This window comes from Macaca fascicularis, chromosome 4, assembly GCF_037993035.2.
Source record: "Macaca fascicularis isolate 582-1 chromosome 4, T2T-MFA8v1.1".
In the NCBI taxonomy this organism is placed as follows: Eukaryota; Metazoa; Chordata; class Mammalia; order Primates; family Cercopithecidae; genus Macaca; species Macaca fascicularis.
In genome coordinates this window covers 172,922,144-172,930,000 of record NC_088378.1, presented here as the reverse complement: position 1 = coordinate 172,930,000, position 7,857 = coordinate 172,922,144, and positions in this window count along the sequence as shown.

Below are 7,857 nucleotides of genomic sequence, written 5' to 3'. Positions count from 1 at the left end.
CAATACTAAAACATTAATTACTGGACATAAGTAATTCAAGTTTATATACTTTGGCTTCTTATTTTTACAGAGAAACTAGATATTTTGGCCTGTTAATAAACATATTTTTGCCTACCACACTGTACTGTGTACTATGAGAAACTACCACACTGTACTGTGTACTATGAGAAACTACCACACTGCACTGTGTACTATGAGAAACTACCACACTGCACTGTGTACTATGGGAAACATATGTACTATGAGAAAACATATCCCGATGTTGGGAGATGGTATACTCATACATTTTCTAATCTACTACAGAATGCTAACATACGACAGTTTAAAACGGTCTATGTCCTAGTTTTCTCTGGAAAATAAAAGTATTAAAATTATAATCAATATATGTAAATAAAACTACTAGAAACAGGCCAGGCACAGTGGCTCACGCCTACAATCCCATCACTTTGGGAGGCCAAGATGGGTGGATCACGAGGTCAGGAGATCGAGACCATCCTGGCTAACACGGTGAAACCATGTCTCCACTAAAAATACAAACAATTAGCTGGACACGGTGGCAGGCGCCTGTAGTACCAGCTACTCAGGAGACTTAGGCAGGAGAATGGCATGAACCCGGGAGGTGGAGCTTTCAGTGAGCTGAGATCACACGACCGCACTCCAGCCTGGGGGACAGAGCGAGACTCTGTCTCAAAAAAAAACAACAAAACAAAACAAAACACTACTAGAAATAATAGAATAACTAGAAACAACTCCATGCAAAGTATGTAAGAAAAGTAGGGCATGTTTTGCAAGAAAAATAGGATGTAATATTTTATAAGGAAAACCATACAAAATATACAAATAAAAAGAGATACCTAACCTTCCCTGTGTTATATTTGTATGGGTAAAATGTTATGTTTTCAGAAATTATATAAAATTCCTGGAAATTTGTCAACGTCCTCCTTATTCATGCTATGTGCTGGTATAGAGTTATGAGTCATAATTGCAGTTATTATTTTAAATGTTGTATGCCACAGAAAAAAAAATCAGATATCTTTGTCAGTTGTGGTATAATGAACTCTCATCAGATCTTTCATCACAGCCATTTCATACCTTTTGTCATTTAGATATTATTTCCCACTGATGCTTTCCTGAAAGCTCCTGCAATCAGCTACAGATCAGAATGTTTGTCTCCAACACAGGACTCCCTCTGAGAGTCACCAGTCTGCTCACCAAGAGAAATGCGTATCTGAGTGCCTCATCGGGAGAGGGTAACCGGCAACTCAAAAGAATGAAACCATTTGTCTCTTACATACCTATGACCTGGAAGCTCCCGGTCTGGCCTTCTCTTCAAGTTGTCTCACCTTTCTGGAGTGAACCAAGGTACATCTTTCACACATTGATTGATGTCTCGTGTCTCCCTAAAGTGTGTAAAACCAAGCTGGGCCACGACCACCTTGAGCCCGTGTTGTCGGGACCTCCTGAGGAGGCATCACTGGCGCATCCTCAAACTTGGCAAAATAAACTTTCTAAAAAATCTGAGACCTGTCTCAGATTTTCAGGGTTCACACATGTAATGTAGGATGTCAATGTTTATAAAACAGACATTATTCTATCTACTATTAAAAATATGCTGCCAGTTAACCTTTGACTTTCTCAACAAAATAAAAAACATTGATGAGGTACAAATAATATATTTAAACAAATAATGTTGCAAGTTTTAATATGCCTGCTTTTCAATTTTTCAATACTATTTTTACTAATTTAACACTGTAAGAAAAATGAGTAACGAAAACATGAATAAAAGCATTTACAGAGGGTGCACATGTTTCCTCCAGCCTGTGCCCGTCTCCAGCTTTCATCCCAACTGTCCTGACAGTGGCTGTAAGCATTTCTCCTTTCTCTATACCAAGATCTCCCCGCTGAAATCTTATCATGTGTTATGACACGCTGTGATGAAGAGCAACCAAAGCCTCGAGGAAGGGATGCTTTCGTAAAACAAGACTTGCAGGATATAATGTGTGAAGTAAAGCCCATGGCAGAGCTCCCTTTAGCACCCAGGGAGCAGACAGGAAGCTTTTGCCTCACCTTCCTCACTGGCCTGCAGCCACGTCTCCCCAGGTCAGTCTTGAGGACAACGAAAGTCTGGTCTTCACTGTGGACACACTACCAGGTGCTCCAAAGCCATGGCCTCTTCTCGGGTAGGTCCTGAGGAGAACAAAGCTCTGGTTCTAATCCTAACCCCAATCCTGTCTCTAGACTTTGACTCTGACCCTAAACCCTGATCCCTACCCTGGTCCCTAATTCTGACCCTGACTTTGACCCTGACTCTGATCTTGACCCTGACCATGACCCCACCTCTAACCATACTTCTGGCCCTGACTCTGACCCAGACCCTAATCCTAACCCTAACCCTACTATTATCTTTACAATCTATCTCTAATCTTACCCCCTACTGCTAAATAGCTGTACCCAAAAGCACTTTTTAAATTATTTAACGTCTTTTCCTTGAATTCTCTAAGGACATCCTAAAGGAGATGTCATTATGTATTTTGCAGTCCCTCTGAGTGGTATGGCTTCAGATAGGAAGTTCTAATACTTTGCAAGACATAAAAAGTTTGGAGAGTAACAGCACAGGGTTGTTAGGGATGCATGTTGGCATTCACGATAGTCATTGGTGCTGTTCTCCAAATATTTTCAGTTCAGTTTTTATGAATGCATTCTGACTATTCCAACCCACTTGCCTAAATTTTTGCCTGATCATATAGCTTTTTTTTTTTTTGGCCAGTGGAGGTGAGAAGAAATAACGTATGACTTTTTCAGGAGAAATCTCTAATAACAGAGTTCTATTCAACACGCTTTTTTCTCTTTTCTATAGCAATAATTTTAGCAATATTAATAGCTTCAAAAACTAACTTAGCTATTAGGTTTTTTAAAATGTCTTTTGTCTTCCTGTTTGTAAGCCACACTGATCAGGACTACAGAGTTGAATTATTAGAAGTGATAAAGGAAAGATAATGCTTATCTTTCAAAAACATGAATTACTTGTTTAATGGGCAAAAACAAGTTTTGTTCTATTCATCAGGTAACAAACAAAACTCTACACAAAAAGTGAGTGTCAGGGAATGCAGAGAACACACAACTGACTTCATGGCAGGAAGATTCTTAGTGCTAATTCAATGTTACTACTTATTAGCTGAAAATATAATTGTATTTGAAATTTTTATCATGGACACTAACCATCATTATGGACACAGGATGGCCATTGACCAATGAGAAAAGATGGTGGTCATCACAACCAGCAGTGCCCATGGCACATCCACCAGTGTGCAGTGACTATCAGCTCTGACTGATCTGGATGTCTTAACGGCTTCATCTGTGAGTGACAGGTTTGCCTTGTGTCAATGGCTCTCAAACCTGGGTGCTTGCTTGAATCTCTTAAAGAACTTTCAAAAATACGTTCATCGTTAATTCACAATTATACTGTTTAGGAATTATGAATGTGGGTGCTCCTGTATTGGGTGCATATATATTTAGGATAGTTAGCTCTTCTTGTTGAATTGATCCTTTTAGCATTATGTTATGGCCTTGTCTCTTTTGATCTTTGTTGGTATAAAGTTTGTTTTATCAGAGACTAGGATTGCAACCCCTGCCTTTTTTTGTTTTCCTTTTGCTTGGTAGATATTCCTCCATCCCTTTATTTTGAGCCTATGTGTGTCTCTGCACATAAGATGGGTCTCCTGAATACAGCACACTGATGGGTCTTGACACTTTATCCAATTTGCCAGTCTGTGTCTTTTAATTGGAGCATTTAGCGCATTTACATTTAAGGTTAATATTGTTATGTGTGAATTTGATACTGTCATTATGATGTTAGCTGATTATTTTGCTCATTAGTTGATGCAGTTTCTTCCTAGCATTGATGATCTTTACAATTTGACATATTTTTGCAGTGGCTGGTACCGATTTTTCCTTTCCATGTTTAGTGCTTCCTGAACCCGAACCCGAACCCAAACCCGAACCCTAACCCTAACCCCTAACCCGAACCCAACCCAAACCCGAACCCGAACCCTAACCCGAACCGAACCCGAACCTGAACCCGAACCCAAACCTGAACCCGAAGCCTAACCTAACCTGAACCCTAGCCCTAACCCAAACCCGAACCTGAGCCCAAACCCATACCCTAATCCGAACCCAAAACCAAACCCAAACCCTAACCCTGACCCCGACCCTAACCCCGACCCTAACCCAACCCCAACCCCACCCCTAACCCTAACTGTAACCCTAATCCTAACCCAACCCCGATCCCTGACCCTGACCCTAACCCTAACCCTAACCCATGCTTTTCCTGTGATAGTGGGTGTGTTCTTACAAGAGTGAATGGTTTTGTAGTGTGGCACTTCTCTGCTCTCTCTCCTGCCCCTTTGTGAGGAAGGTGTTTGCTTATCCTTTGCCTTCTGTCATGATTGTCAACTTCCTGAGGACTCCCCAGGCATGAGAAAATGTGAATCAGTTAACCTCTTTTGTTTATAAATTAGCAAGTGTCAGGTTGTATCTTTATAGCAGTATGAAAATGGACTAATACAAGATGTGTTATCAAACCAAATGCTTTAATTAGAGAAATCCATACCTGATGAAATAATCACTACACTATAGATGCAACTTCAATTTTTAAAGAGGATTGCATACTATATTATGTATGGTATGACAATTTATTTCCTTATTAATAGACTTTTACACAATCTCAAACATTTTGATATGACAATGTTATAATGAAAGTTCTTACCATAAATATGTATGCATACAACAATTTTATACAAATAAATAACTATATATACACACATATACATACATATGTTGGTCCCTTGCATGTTATATATATGATATGCAACATATTATATATATAATATGTAATAAATGACCTTAACTATTTGTGTGTGTGTGTAAACTCATATTTTCCTGTAGAATCTAGTCCCAGAAGTAAAGCTGTCAGGCTAAATAAATGACATATTTAAAATTTTGATGCATGCTACTAAACTACCCTTCAATAAACATTTACCAAGTTGATAGCGATCTTGATTCAGTGCAACCTCCACCTCCTGGGTTCACGCCATTCTCCTGTGTTTACATTTCTTCTTCCTGTAGTGGTTCTTCCTCTGAACGATCAGAAGTTTTGGATTCTTTACAAATTTGACTCTAACTCTGCTTTAACTCAATTTTGATGAGGTTTAAAGTTTTTTCTACCATCATTTGTCTTGTTTGATACACATTTTCTCCTATTTTTGCACACAAAGGGGTCTTGCATATACAGATGTATGCTCTCTATTACAGAACTTGTTTACTTCCATTTGTTGAGACATTTTTTGCAGATGCAAAAAGTGGAAGATTAATTTGCTAGTTTTGTTTGTCAGAGGCCTTTTTTGTCAGGGTGCATGTTTTAAAGATAACTTTGTCTTTCGATAATCAAATATGGAAAAAGAAAAATTAAAAAATAAAAATTTAACTGTTAAACTTTTCAATCTATGTTCATCTACTCCCAATCATTGGATTGTAATTAATAAGTTAAAAATAACTTGCATTAGCCTAAAATGGGGAAAAATATAAACCATCAATCTTAACTTTGTAACTGTTTGTTTGGACTAAGAATAATTCATTACGTGTTTAATTTACCAAAAATGAATTAAAAAATGATTTGCAGTATTACAAAGGCATATTCACTTAAGATTTCCTCTCACTATAGCTGAAATACTGATACCCAACAGTGCACACTTGAGTGTTTTTTTTCCGAAGATTACTAACTGGTCAGAAGGCAAACTTTAAATTAATAGAAATGTAAATCAACACTAATCAGAAACAAAGCCAAATTGTCAGTTTAATTCAAATTATATACTGTAATATAAGTGTTATGTAGTATTATATATAGACCACAGTCTTAAGTCAAGTTTCAGTATATATTCTAAGGTACACGAATGACAGTGGATTAAAAATTTCTTAACAATAGTTACAGATTTCCTATATTAAAGTAGGTTAGAAAGTTACTGTTTGTGCCCTAACACCAGAGCTCTCTTCTGCAAAGTCCGGTTCTCTCGATAGGCAGTTGGGTTGATTTTAAGACCCCATTCTCTCTCTGAACATGGATACTGAAGTCAATTAAAAATCACAATGGAGAATACATTTTTAATTATAGTATTAGTGACCAGTAATACAAAGCTGCAAATGTTGAACCATTAGCAATGATTACTCCTTTAACATTAACCCAAGTCAGCAGCCATCACTGTTAAATTGTTCATAATTTTCACCGCTTACAATTATAATTCAATATTTGATGTTACCTTCTTTATTATATTAGGTTATAAAAATGAACAACAAACAATGTTCAGGAACTTTTGGCTTAATTTCCAAGGGAAAAGATTAAATCACTATAGATTCACAAAATATTTTAAGTTTTATAAGTAGTTAAAATGTTTTTAAATTAAATGTTGAATTATAATCAACGGATTCTAAAAGGCCAGTCCAAAAGTGATTTCATTGGAACTATGCTATGCTACCAAAGCAAAGAAAACCTGAAATATGAAATTAAACTTTTACATACCTGTGGGTTATTTTCACGTCCTTGAAGTCTTTCTTGTTCCCCCTCCAATCAAAAGTCCATATATTTTGTTAAAATGAACTACTTAGAACAGTTAGATAAAAGCTATAGTCTTCATAAACATGAATAAAAAAATAACATTTTTCTTTTATAAAATGAGAGTCTAAATAAAGCTTAATCTGTACTGGAATATTTACTTCTTTAAGAAATGCTTCCAATTCTCCAAAACTTCAGCAAAACACTTGGCGAGACACTAGATGTCACCAGATTCAAGCCATACAATCATCTCATAGATTCACTCACAATTACACCCATCCAGCATCAATGAACAAAACCATCAGAAACAAAAAAATTAAAAATCCAAAAGAAACAGATAAAGTAATACTGTATATTTTTCTTTACTTTATAATAGTACTTTGTAACAACACACTAAGCCTGTTATTTAGTACTAATAATTTCCAATATGACATTCTCTTTACCCCTTCATCAGTGTACACTCTGTTCTTACAATCTGAAATGTTTTCCTCTACTATTCTGACAAATTTCTTTTCATTTTATAAGACTCACACAGCTATCTGATGTCTTCCTTTATTCTATCTTTCCCCAGATAAAAGTTTTATATAATATAAATTTCATAAAACATGCAGTTAAGGTGTCAAAAGTGAGAATATATTTCAACTGACTATAACTAAATTACAAAAGTGCACATATTTCAATGACAAGGGAAAAAAGATTTTCAATAAGAAGAGCAATCATGACCCTGAAGGGATAAATGTCAAAGATGATGGGAGAGTGCTATGGTATGTCATTATTGTAACACATCAGGTTCATTTATACCATTATCCTACAGGTGTTCATCATATTCAACCATTTGTCCTGTAACTGAGGAAGTACACCGTTGTGATGACAGTTCAATCGAACGTATTCATTTCTCATCAGATAAACTGTTTCGAACTGATCAGCTCAGACAGTTGTAGAACAACACTTAATATAAATACACATTTAAAAAAAAATTCCAAGGTGGGATATCGCTATGTGTACACTGCTTGTATCCTGTAGCTTGGGCCCGTCTTAACGATTCTTGATCAACTCATGCAAGATGGTGTATAAGACACATCATAAAATAATGTACAAGCAGCACCTTTCCAATGTGTAAATATTGCAAAAAATAAAAATTTCACATTCATTATACTAGCCTATATTTCAAAATCAGTACAATGTTTATTGAAAACATTCATTTTGTTATTCAAGAAATAAATCCTGTACTTGTTTTGTTTCTGAAATTACTG